Genomic DNA, 14,055 nt, shown 5'->3' on the forward strand with positions numbered 1-14,055 from the left:
AAGCCTCTGTATGTTCAGAATCTCTAAAACCCATCCTTTGTGAGGCTTAAGAAGACTCCATGGCATAGGCACGTTTAAGCACTGATAGTGTCAAAATGTGAGCAACAAAGATCTAAATCTTAAATACTAAATTTTTTGGAAGATAAAACTCTTAAAGTCATAAGCATAGGCAAGGACTTTCTGAAGAGAACCTGGACTGAAAAGGAAATAGTATGAAGAATCAACAAATGGAAGTTAAAAAAAATCAACAAATGGAACCATATTAAGTTAAAGCTTCTACATACCAAAAGAGTGAAGAGTCAACCTGTACAATGGGAAAATGTTTTTCCAGCTATTCCTCAGACAGAAGATTAATATCTTCAATATATAAAGAACTCATCCAGGGCAAAGGATTTAGTTCAGTGGTTCTACCACCTGCCTTGCAAGAGCAAGGACCCAAGTTCAATCCCCAGTACCGAAAAAAAAAAGCATCCAGGAGTTTTTGCACACACCAGGCATCTCAGCAATTGGGAGGCTGAGTTAGGATTGCTCAGTGTTTGAGGCCAGCCTGGAGATGCTGTCTCAAAAGACCAAAAAAAAAAAACTAATCAAATATGGGCACGGTGGTGCACTCCTGCTATCCTAGTATCCTGGAGGCTGAGGCAGGAGGATCACCATAAGTTTAAGACCAGCCTGGCAGAGACAGGAGGATCTCCACAAGTTTAAGACCAGCTTGGGCTACACAGTTCAAGGCTAGCCTGAACTGATAGTGAGACCCTGTCTCAACTTAAAAAAAAAAATGGAAACAAATTCTTTGGAAATAGGAAAGGGTGAAGGGGGTGAAGGGAGGGTAGGGGCATGGGGAAAAAACAGGAACCAAGATATGTTACGTAAAGGTTCAAGATCCCAATGATAAATGTTAACTATTGTTTGCTTTAAATGTACCAATAAACTTAATGGGGAAAAAAAACAAACAAACAAACAAAAGTCTGGGCTACATAGTGAGATCAAGGCCTGCCTAAACTATATAACAAGACCTTGTCTCAAGTAAAGTGGGAGGGGGGCAACGAACTGAACCTTAAAATATTAACTGCTTTTTGACAACTAATAAAAAGTCTCATGAAATGTTAAAAGAAAAAAGGACAATGAAATGAAATACTTTTCAGAAGTACAAATAGCCAATAAATACATGAAGAAATCTTCAGTATCACTAGCCATTTCAGAAATACAAATTGAAACACTCAGATTTCATCTCACCCCAGAAAGAATGGCCATTGTCATGAAGTCAAATAATAAATGCTGACAAGGGTGGGAGAAAAAAGGAACCCTTCTGCATTGCTCGTGGTAATGTAAAACCAGTACAACAACTGTGGAAATCAGTGTGGAGATTCCTCAAAAAACTAAAACTTGAAATTACAATCAACCCAGCCATTCCCTTCTAGGTCCCTTACTAAGAGTTATATTACAATGATATGCACATACCGTTGTTTCACCCAATCTATAATAGCTAAATCATGGAAGCAGCCTATATGTCCATCAACAAATGAACAGATGAAAAAATGTGCTATTATACACAAGAAAGTACTACTCTGCCACAAAGAAGAATCATTTACATCATTTTTAGGAAAATGAATGAATGTCCCTTGAGAACAGTGTTGAATGAAATAAATCATATACACAAGTGTAAGTATCTCATGGTTTCTCATATAAAAAATACAAAATATAGCAGATTATTCACTCCTTTTTTTTCTTTTTCTTTTTTTTTGGGGGGGGTACCAGGGATTGAACTTGGGTCCTTGCACTTGCAAGGCAGGCCACCAAACCGCTGAGCTAAATAAAACATAAGATCGTAATAAGATTACTGTCATTTAGAAATGAGAAGAAAGGAGCTAAAGGTGTAGGGAAGGTGGGATGGGTAGGGGAAGGGTAATAAGGAAAAAGAAAAAAATGTGAGATAATGAAAAGATGAAAATAAAGAGTTTGTAGATGGGGAGGGGAGGAGGGAGTGAAGGGAGGGCAGGGGTAAGGGGAAAAAATGAGAATTAAGACTTGTCATGTAGAGGTACAAGATCCCAACAATGAATGTAACTGTACTGTATCCCTAAAATGTACCAATAAACTCAAAGCTGAAAAAAATATAAAGAACAAAATAAAAAATAGATAATAGGAAGTAGGAAGCTAGATTTCTCAAATAGGAAAGGGATCAAGAGATGGAGGAAGTGGGGAGGGAGGAAGGAAATGAAAAAATTATATGTACAAATGTAATTATGTATTGCAAACGTACTTACAAAAAAATGTACTCAGACAAAAGGACCTGATGTACTAATACACTCAGGAAACAGCAAGAATGTTTGTTCATGGAGCTAGGTGTGGCACACACCTGTAATCCCAACACTTGGGAGACTGAGGCAGGAAGATTGTCATGAGTTTGAGGCCAGCCTTGTCTACAGAGTAAGTTCAAGGCCAGTTTGTACTACATAGCAAGACACTGTCTTTTTTTTTTCAGCTTTAATTGAGTTTATTGATACATTTTAGGGATACAGTACAGTATGTGAATGAGGAGGATCTTATGATTTGTGACACACGTGGTCAGAGAATTTCTTTATGGCCACCTGTAAGAAAGGTGGGGGAAGTTGAGTTTCTATGATCTATCTTGGGGAAGAGAAAGTTTTGTTTCTATGGCCTGTCTAGTTATAAGCCAGGGCCATGGACAAAAACTAAAAACTGTGTATCATAATTTCACACTTGGGAACCCACTGTGGGTCTGAATCCTGTGGTCTCCACTCATCAATCTCCTGTGCTTCACTGACTTTAAACTCTGGAGTTTATGGTCTTGAAATATAAAGAGCCACTCAGCATAGTCTTTCCTAACTCCAAACTGGATGGGTAGAAGTTATTTCAGAGACAGGAGGGGAGAGGGAGTTAGTTAAATAGCATATTTCACTGAAGAGGGAAGAAACCAGATGTTTCATCAGGAAAGTATAAATTAGAACTGTAGTGAGAAGCTGGGGATTTAGCTCAGGGTTCTGCCCCCTGCTTTTCAAGGCCCTGAGTTCAATCTCTGGTACCAAAAAAACAAAATAAAAAACACCAGAATAGTTAAAATTCAAAATCCAGTGTTATGAGGATGAAAAATGGGGAGTAAATTGTGTGTGTGTGTGTGTGTGTGTGTGTGTGTGTGTGTTAAATAGGGTTCAAACCCAGGGCCTTGTGTAGTCTAGGCAAGTGCTCTATCAGTGAGCTATATCCCCAGTTCTTGTTTTTTATTTTTACAGAGTCTCACTAAGTTACCCAAGTTGATCTTAAATTTGAGATCCTTCTGCCTCAGCCTCCCTAGTAGCTGGGCTTATAGGTCTGCACTGTACCTGGCCAGAGGGATTCTCCCCACTCCACCAGCACTGGGGACTGAACTCAGACCTTCACACTGACCCAGATCTTTTTCATATTTTTTTTATTTGAAGCAGGGTCTCCCTAAGTTGCTAAATTTCCCAGGTTGGGTTTGAGTTGGGGATCCTTCTGCCTCAGTCGCCAAAAATTGGGATTATAATCTTGTGGCAGCAGGCCATTTCTCAAGGCCTTCATTTCTGCCTGTAGGAGGTAGAATAGCCAGTGAAGAGATGGCCCATCTAAGTGTTCAACTGGGGAAGCCTTTCCCTTCCTCCTCTGCAGTGCTCTGTAAGCTCCTCCCCGGTGTCATGTCCTGCTGTCTGTCACAAGATTAGACTGCAGCTATCTGTTGCCACCTCCCGCAGTGCGTGGAAGGGCACATTTGCTAAATGTTTTAGAACTGGCAGGAAAAAAAATGCAATCCACTAAATTATCAAATTATCAAATGCTAAATCAACAAATGACTTGAGCCTCTTCCCCTGACACTTTAGGGAAGGGCAATTTCAGTGACCTTGTCTTGTTTTGTTTTTTGTTTTTGTTTGGGTTTTTTTTTTTGTTTTTTGTTTTTTTGGTTTTTTGAGACAGGGCCTCACTATGTAGTTGAGACTGACCTGAAACTCACTATGTAGCCCAGGTTGGTCTCGAACTCAGAGCAATCCTCCTGCCTCAGCCTCCCGAGTGCTGGGATTACAGGCATGCGCCACCACGCCTGGCTCAGTGACCTTGTCAAACAGCTAAGTCATTTGGTGACTTGGGAGAGCAGGAAGTTTTGCTGCTGTTGTGCTCTGTCCACTTGGTATCTCCTCACCTTTTCTCCACAAAATGACAGGATAACCCAGACTAAGTCATCCCTCCTATTGGCTGTGCACTGGCTTCTGGGAGGTTCCTGTTGCCTAACAAAATTGCATACTTCTATAGGACATACCCTAGTGTGAGTGAAAACAATTTTCACCTACTTTGGTTCAAAAGCACCCATAAGTACATCTGATCACACACCTTTGGATCAGTTATATTTCTTCAGGTCTTCCCTAGATTACTTGTTTATACCCAGCATTAGAGTTTGATTTATTCCCCTTTGAAATTTATATGTTCAGTTCCTAATCCCCAGTACCTCATAATGTGACCTTATTTGGAAATAGGGTCATTGCAGATGGAATGAGGCTTAAAAGCTCAAGCTGGTAGGCCCTGCTCCAATATGCTGTTGCCCTCATGAAAAGGGGAATTTGAACACAGAGACACACACATCCAGGTAAAGATGAGGCAGAGATGAGGGTGCTCCTTGTAATGAGCTGAGGAATGGCCAAAGTCCCCAGCAAACCACCAGAAGGTAGGGAAGAGGCATGGAGCAGATTCTTCCTCACGACCCTCAGAAGGCACAAAGCCTGCCAGTGCCTGGAATTTGGACTTGTGGCCTCCAAAACTGTAAAGTAATAAAGGCCTCATGTTTGAGCCACCCCATTTCTGGGACTTTGGTGTGGCAGCCTTGAAAACCAGTAAGACCAGGTGCGATAGTCAGGCATCATGACACAATTTAGCTGGAAAGACAAACCACTCGGGAAGTCAAGTGTGAGTCCTTGGACACCTGTGGGTTGGCCTCTGCCTGAGCCTCGCCAGCTGCTGGCATTGCAGGCATGCACCACCGCACCTGCTGAGGTTAGGAGGTTTGCAGCACATTCGGTCTATCTTTAGGTACCCACCCTTCTTTTTCTCCCGTTTTTTTATGTTGCAATTCTATATATTTCGTGAACATTTATTTGCGAGTCATCTAAAGTGAGTTCAGGGAGAAAGGTATAAATGAACTAACAAATGAATAAAGAGCTGCTGCTCTTTCCTTTTACTACTTTGTGTCTAGATGTACTTTCCCAGAATACAATGAACACTTTCATCTTCTTACTGAGTTCAGTCATCTAATACCTTCCAGGCTCTCTGGAACTTCAGCCACACCCTTTCCTTTCATTTTTGGTTTTGTTTGTATTTCTGTTTTTGTTTTCAGTCTGTAAAATTAAACATTTTTAAATTGTATGGAGTTTTTTTTTTGTATTTATATTTTGAGTAGATGATATGTTCAGCCAATGCAAATTTCTGTTGCGTTGTATTGTTTGGTTTTTTGAAACAGTGTCTCCATAGGTAGCCCAAACTAGCCTCGAACTCACAGCAATCCTCCTACCTCAGCCTCCCAAGTGCTAGGATGACAGGTTTGTGTCACCACACCCAGCAGTAGGTGCAAAATTCACAAGGCACAGTAGTATAAACAGATAGGAATCTCACCTGATTCCCAGGTCTCTTAGGTTGCCAGCTTCTTAATCTTCCAGAGTTAGCAAATATTTTCATTTTACTTTCTCTTTTTTTTTTTAAAAAAAAGATCAAATAAAACATGTAATAGACAATGTTTATTTTTAAAATTAAATTATGTGGTTTTTTTTTAAAGAGAAAGCCAGGATGACCAATGTTGGTGCAACCAACAAAGGCACTGGCCAGTCCCAGGCACTGACTTTTATTGGCAGTCAATTGGGATAAAGGCAACTTGTAGTTTCTGTGGAAATTAATGTAACAAGGCTCATAAAGGACAAAACAAAGCATTCTCGAATTAGGAACAGAATAGACAAAATAGATTATTTTAATTAGAACATTGTCCTTCTAGTCTGAAAATTTTAGTTGTGAGAACAGAATTTGGGTGTGAGTTACTCTGACCCTGCATGTAGGCTTCAGCCAGACTCACTTCTGTAAACAAGACAGTTGTGGAGTTAACTCTGCACAGCTTGCATTGGGCATAATCAATATTACAGTCCTTCCTCTGCGTCTCCCCCTTCTCTGTTTGAAAATAGCAGCTGCATCAGGTCTGGTGATCTTTGCAGATCCCAGGACTGTAGCAGGTAAGGGGAGTTACTCAGATGCAGCCTTTGCATGGCTTTCAGCAAGGATGCCCCATTGTTCTGCTTGCGACAAATCCATCTTGATCTATAGTGGTACCTTCTGGCATGATGGCCACAGCATCATTTCATTTTCTGTTGAAAAATAAGCATACCCTGGCCCCTGTGTTATTAATTATATTGAGCCATCTACCTTTTAGTTAGTGAATACTTTGACAAAACTAGTGTCTAGGACATGTCTGTAGATCTATCTTTGTATCAATGGAGTTTCATTGGAGTATATTTACTTTCCATAAGTGGATCTAAAAATTTAAAATGAAAGAAACAAATCTAATTGAGCTTGTGGCAGTAGCTGTATCCTACCCTTTTTTGTTTAATTGTGCCTTTAGGGAAAGGTGAGTAGATCCAACAATGGTTTGATCCCATGACTTATCCAATGGACCCGTGTCACAAGGACTTCTAATGCATCTAACTGACTTAGCTGTCCATAATAATTTTTTATAAAGAGCATCTCCAACTGCTATAGAAAGGGGAGAAAGGGCATACTTTCAATTCAACTGCTTTGAGCTGAGAAGGGTTGAAGTAGGGAAGACCACATTTAGGAGCTCTCTTCAGGGAGCTAATTTAATAGCCCTTAAATATAAATCATGTTGTAATTTGACAACTATAAACTCTCTATATAAAATCAATCTGGTGAATTTTGGTGAAACATCTAGCACATTCATTAAACTGTTTTTAAAGGATATAATACTGATTATAACCTGCTGGCTCATAGACCCTTTTATTAATGGAGGTTATCTGTAAGACTTATATTTGTCATAATTTTTCTTTTAATTTTAGCTGGAAAAGATTGAAAATTTAATAATTTATAAAAACAATTTTAGCTAAAAACTTTAAAAACTCTTGTTGAGGTCTATAAATTTTACCATAGATTTTTTTTAATTGATCCATAATAGGGGTGAGTCACCAGTGTAGCTGGAAACTGTCAGTAGGGTCAGCAATTGTAGCCCCTTCCTTTTTTTTTTTTCCAATGGAAAGGGGGTCGTTGTGAGGTAGGCAGAGGAACCACTGAGCCAAATCCCAGCCCTGGAGCCCCTTCTTATATCCAACTTTATTACTATGGTCTTGACTTTATATATCTTTGGATTATACATAATTAAACTATGTTTTAAAAAAGAAAACATTTAGGGTCGGGGATTTAGCTTAGTGGTTCCACTGCCTGCCTCGAAAGCACAAGGACCCAAGTTCGATCTCCAGTACCAAAACAAAACAAAACAAAAAAAACAAAAAAGAAAACATTTAAACTGAACATGGATTGTGCACACCTGTAATCCTAGGATTCTGGAAAGCTAAGACAAGAGGATCACAAACTAGCACCCAGTCTGGAGGACTTGATGACTTAGTAAGACCCTCTCTCAAAACAAAGGGGGGGGGGCTGGAGATATAGCCCAGTGCCACAAAACAAAACAAAAAAATCCAAGGCAAAATATTTATCTTGAAAATTGGTGAATATTACAAAACTATTGTAATCATACCCAATAACAGACTGTCGGTACATGCAAAGCAAAAACTGACAGATTTGAAAAAGAAGTAAATATGTTAGGCCACAAAAAGTCTCAACATGTTTGAAAAATAGACATCATGAAATAAGAACCAAGACATACCATGTAAAGGTACAAGATCCCAATGATAAATGTAACTGTATTGTTTGCTTTAAATGTACCAATAAACTTAATAGGAAAAAAAAATAGACATCATGGTGATGTATGCCCGTAATCCCAGCACTCAAGAGGCTGAGGCAGGAGGATTGCTGTAAATTTGAGGCCAGCCTGTGCTACATAGTGAGTTCAAGACCAGCCTAAACTATATAGGACTCACTTTGTAGTCCAGGCAGGCCTTGAACTCATAGAAAGTCTCCTGCCTCAACCTCCCAAGAGCTCATTTGAGAAAATTTTTTTGAGATAGGGTCTTACTATGTAGTTCAGACCGCCTTGAATTCACTACATAATGAATTGTGGCCTCACTATTTCCAGGCTGATCTCAAACTGGCCTCAAACTCATAGTGATACTCCTGCCTCAGCCTCCTAAGTGCTACCTCTGGGATAACTTTGTGGTGGTTTAGCTCAGTACTTTTGTGTTTTTTAAAAATGTTTATTCATTTAGTTAGTTCTGCTTGTTTTAATACCAAAGGAAATTTCAGTTTTTTGGATATGAAATATTGTGAAAAAGTTAATGAAAGTTCTTTTTTTTTTTTTTTTGGTACTAGGGATCAAACTCAGGACCTTCTACTTATGAGGCAAGTGGCAGCAACACTGAGCTAAATCCCTGGCCCCCAAAATTCTTATCTGCTAGTCCCAGGTGGTAAATTTTCAGCATTTGTATTAGTTACTTTTCTCTCATTAATGAGATAAAATACCAACATCTGAAATTAGAGGAGAAGGGGTTTATTTGGCTCATAGGTTGTAGAGATTTCAGTCCATAATTGGCTGGCTCCAAGGTAAGGTGGCAAAGTTCATGGCCGAGGAAGGCAGCAAAATCAACGAAAGCTTTTAACAGCGACTTTCTTTCTGGTCTTTTATCTTATTCAGACTACCAGGATTAGGGCAGTGCCACACCAGTTGCTCATGTGTAATGGTTTAGTAATCACATGCCCTTAATCTTAGCATCACACACTCTAGATTCACCCACCTATGACTGCATGAGGTTTGGGGGGCCATCTAGATCCCAACCATAATAGCATTTATTTCTAAAAAAGCTATCCATTTGGGGATGTGCACTGAGTCCTGCTGGCTGTTCGTTTCCATCATGGTCATTTGTCACATTTTTAATGTGTGTGAAGCCTCTCTATTCCACTAGCCCTTAATCTTCAGGGTCAGGACCAGGTCTGAAACACAGTGCTTAGAGAGTTGCTAAGTACTTATTGTTTTGTTTTGTTTTTGTGGTACTGGAGCTTAAACCCAGGTCCTCACACTGAGCTTATCCCCAGACCTTTTTTATTTTCTATTTTAAGAAATGATCTTACTAAGGTGCCCAGGCTGGACTTGAATTTATAATCTTCCTGCCTCAGCCTCCTGAAGAGCTGGATTCACAGGCTTGTGCCTCATACCCAGCTAGTATTTGTTGAGTGACTGACTGAATGAGTGAATGGCCAAGGAATATCTTCCATGAAAGGCATCAGTTCTTCTTGTGAGTGTAACAGTATCTTCTGGAAAGTCACAATGAAGATGAAGAGGTTACTTGAGAGTGCAGTTTTCAACACTGTAATACCCCTAATGGTCTGCTTAATACTTCACTTCTTCACTGGTTTTCCTGTGTGAATTAATGTATTTCTCATTCGCTTTTATAATAATCTAACCAAAATGAGCTGGAAATGTCATAAATCTGCTGCCACAAAGATAAAAATGTTGTACCTCCCAAAGTGAAGTAGAATTTTTTGGGTGTGTTTTGTCTTTCATGTTTTCTTTCTAAGCATGAATAATTGTGTAGCTTCAGATAGGAAATGTGTTGGGAAGATAGGTAGTCATTTGGAAGTTTTCTTTTTAGTTAAACTGTTAATTTTCAAGTGTGTGTGTGTGTGTGTGTGTGTGTGTGTGTGTGTGTCCAATTGCTGCTGTAACACATTGCCAGAAACAGCGGCTTATAACAACACACTGTCTTATAGTTCTGTAGGTCTGAAGTTGGACTTGGTCTCCTTGAGCTAAATTCATGGCACTGGCAAGGCCACATGAGTTTCTGGGGGATAATGTTTCCCTGCCTCTTCCAGTTTCTAGAGTTGGCTGCCCATCTTCTTAGGCTCTTATCATCTTCCAAATCAGCAACACCTGGTGCTTATGTTTGTTGTACCACTCTGACCTTCTCCCTGGACCCTCTAGCTGGACCTTCTAGCTGGACCCTCCCCCTGACTTCTGGTTCCTGCTTCCACTCTTTTGATTACACTGTGGCCACCCTAATGATCGAGGATAATCTCGCCATCTTACATTCAACTGATTAGCAACCTCAATGCCTCTGCAATGTTAATTCCCTCTGCCACATAACCTACATATTCAAAGGCTCTGGGGATCAGGAAGTAGATCTCTTTGGGAGGGCATTATTCTGCCTTCCACATAGAATAATTTTAGATTTACAGAAGAGGTGGGTGGGATTACCATATACAGTATCCTTCACCCAGCTTCCTTTGATGTTAATCTCACGTAACAGAAGCATAATTATCAAAATGAGAAAACTGACATTGTTATAGTACCCTTAGCTAAATTCCAGACTTCGTTTGGATTTCATCAGTCTTCCCACTATTGCTTTTTGGTGATTTTCACATCCACCCAGGATACCCCACTACATGTAGTAAAAGAGTTTCATGGCTACCCTGTTGGTTTCTGCACTAACTAGACACAGTCAAGTCAGACAAAGGTGTAACGGGACTTCTTTTTTTTTGATTCAGGGTCTCGCTATGTAGTTCTGTTACAGTTCAGTGGGCCAAAAACAGTCCAGGTTCTTGTGTATGACAAGGACAGAATTGCCAAGCATACACCTCACAGTATGTAACAGGTTTATTGAAGAGCACAGGACAGTAGCAAGAATAGGCCGAAGGGCAAAGGGAGGAGAGAGAGGAAGGAAAAGGGGCAAAGGAAGAAAGGGGAAAGGGAGAAATGGCAAAGGGAAACAAGGAGCCTTGATAATTCAGGCTTCCAGTATTTATAGGATCAGACAGCACTAATCCAAGGTGCCTCTCTCTCTGATGTTAGCAATCTGCTCAACCTCCTAAATTTAAGCCTGGATAATCATTAGGGTGCTCCTAAATTTAAAACTGGGTAATCATTAGGGTGGTGTGGCATTTATAGTTAAAGAAAGGGAGTGACTCAGCTCCTTTGTTTCTAACTGTTCTTAGTTCAGGCTGGCCTTAAGCTTACTATGTAGCTCAGGCTGGCCTCAAACTCATGGTGGTCCTCCTGTCCTAACCTCCTGAGTACTGAGCTTATAAGCATGCACCACCATGCCTGGTTTATCATTATACTTCTGCAGGCAGCATTCAAAGTTGGTGACAACATCAAGTTATCCAAGCATTCCAACACAGCCTTCTTATATTGTTAAAACCATTCCTTATCTTATCCTCTCTTTTGTCACATTTCTTTAACAGAATTATGAGATTTGCCTAGGAATGATGGCAAGAGCCTCTTAATTTCAAGTCATCTCTTGTGGTGTGGATCCTAAGTGTTCGCCAAAGGACTTATGTTAAAGGCTTGGTCCCCAGGCTATGGTGCTCCTGGGAGGTAGAGGAAACCTTTTGGAGTTGGGCCTAGTGGAAGGAAGTGAGCTATTGTGGAGTATGCCCTCAAAGGGGATATTGCGACCCATCCTTCCTATTTCTCTTTGCTTCCTGTCTGCCATGAGGTGAGCTGCCGCCTCTTCTGTGTGGTTGCTCATGTTACACTGTGCCATCACAGGCCCGAAGCAAGGGGGCCAGGTGACCATGGAGTGAAACCTCTGAAACCATGACCCAAAGTAACTCCTTTCTCCAAGTTATTTATCTCAGGAATTTTGTATGAGCTACAGAAAGCTAACTAACACACTGTGGTAAACTACAAAAGAAAGGTGATGTAAAATTTCACTAATAGGATTTCTGTTGCTTCAGGATGATGCCAGTTCTGAAGAAAAGCTCACAACTGTTGCTTGTGTGCCAGACAAAATTACAAAATACTTACGAGTTTGGATTTGATGCCTGTTTCTCTTTTTTGCTATGAATTTAAAATGAAATTAATATTTATTGTAGAAAACTTAGAAAACAGGAACATTAATTTTAGACACACATGATCGCTTTACCTTAAGTTGTATATTGTTAATATTCTTTTAATCTCTTTTCCCCCAGGCACATACACATAAGTATTATACATATAATTTATGAAAATTGGAGGATACTATTCACGCTCTTTTTTTTTTTTTGAAGCAGGGTCTAACTGTGTAGTTCAGACTGGACTTGAATTCACGATGTAGCTGTGGCTAGCCTCAAACTCATGGGACTTCTCCTGTCTCAGCCTCCCAAGTGCTGAGATTATAGGTGTGTGCCAGCATGCCTGGCTATTATACTCTTTCCACTTAATATATCATTGAATATTTTATTTATTTATTAGTACATGTTTGCCATGCACAATGATCACATCATGGGGCATGCACACATTTTTAAATAAATATGAATCCATGGCATTCCCTACAATGGTTGCATAGTAGTGCCTGCCTCTTTTTAGCTAGGTCCCCATGTACCCTGTATTTTACAAGATTTTCCTGCCCTGATTCTGCAATTGCAGTGAATATACTGGAAAAATAGTTAATATCTATATTGGACTTTCAGAGAAAATCTGTATGTATTGACTATATTTTGGAAATAACTGTGATACCTTTTTCACAGGTTTATTTGAAGACATAAAACACAGTGCATAGCAAGCAGAAAATACCTCATAGCTGGGCAGAGTGGCGCACACCTGTAATCCCAGCACTCAGGAGGCTGAGGCAGGAGGATCGCTGTGAGTTCGAGCCCAGACTGGGCTACATAGTGAGTTCCAGGTCAGTTTCAACTACCTAGTGAGACCCTGTCTCAAAAACCAAAAAAAAAAAGAAAGGAAAAGACCTTACAATGTGAAAGACTATTACTGTAATATCAAAAATCCTATATATAATATAAAATTAATTATATATATGGTTATAATATATAATATAAATTATTAATCTAGGTGAGGACACTGGCTGGGAGAGGTAATATAATTGTCAATCTGATACCCTCATTCATAGGACTTCAAATTTCATACCGATTTTCTTTCCTGTGGGAATTTTCCCAACAATAATGCAGGCAAGTCTAGACTTTCCAGTTGCCTCCATCAGAAATTACTGTCCTACTGGGCATCGTGGAAAGTCTGGGATACTGAGGCCAGAGGAGGGTAAGTTGGAGCCCAACTTGGGCAATTGAGGGACTTGGTGAAACCCTGTATCAAAATAAAAAAAAATTTAAAAAAGGCTCAGCAAGAAGAAGCAACAAAAAGAAAGAAAAAAGAAATAAGTTAGAAAAGAAAGCGACATAAAGGGCTGAGGATGTAGCTCAGTGCAAAGGCTCTAGGTTCAATCACCAGCACCTCATTGAGAAAAGAAAAGAAAAGAATCCACCTGGGCATGGTGGTGAACACCTGCAGTTCCAGCGCTCTGGGAGGCTGAAGCAAGAGGCAAATTCAAGGCCAGCCTAGGCAATTTAGCGAGATCCTATTTTGGAGGTAGAAGGTATTAAATTTAGGGCTTGCACTGAACGACATTCTCAGCTCTTTCTCATCATCATTATCATCATCGTCACCGTCTTCACCACCACCACCACCACCATCATCATCCTTAATTTTGAGACAGAGTCCGTGCTAAATTGTCCAGGATTGGTTTGCAGTTGTGGTCCTCCTTCCTAAACCTCCCTGAATGCTAGGATTACAGGCGGATTTACTTCTCAATTCTTCAGAGCCCAATAAGGAATTGCTTGACTTTGGGATGGGTTATTCATCTGGAATTAACAGGGACCTTAAATTATGGCACCAGTACAGGTAAGCCGCCTCTAGGAAGCCCTGGGAGGGCAGAGTTTTGAGGCTTCCCGATTTTGCCACGTGGCTCCGCGGTTGCCCGGGAGACGCTAGGTGGGTGGGAAACCAGCCAGGCCTTGAGGACTCCGTTTCCCAGAAGTCTGTGCGCCTTGAGCGCCCCGGGTCCGCCCTGTGGCGCGCGCCTGGCGGTTCAGTCCCTATCCGCGTTCTAGGCCTCTTCCTTCTCCTCTCCCCGCCTCTTGGCCTCCGCACCTACTCTG

The sequence above is a fragment of the Fukomys damarensis genome, unplaced genomic scaffold (assembly GCF_012274545.1).
Source record: "Fukomys damarensis isolate Sample0158 unplaced genomic scaffold, DMR_v1.0_HiC HiC_scaffold_30, whole genome shotgun sequence".
NCBI classification, from domain to species: Eukaryota; Metazoa; Chordata; class Mammalia; order Rodentia; family Bathyergidae; genus Fukomys; species Fukomys damarensis.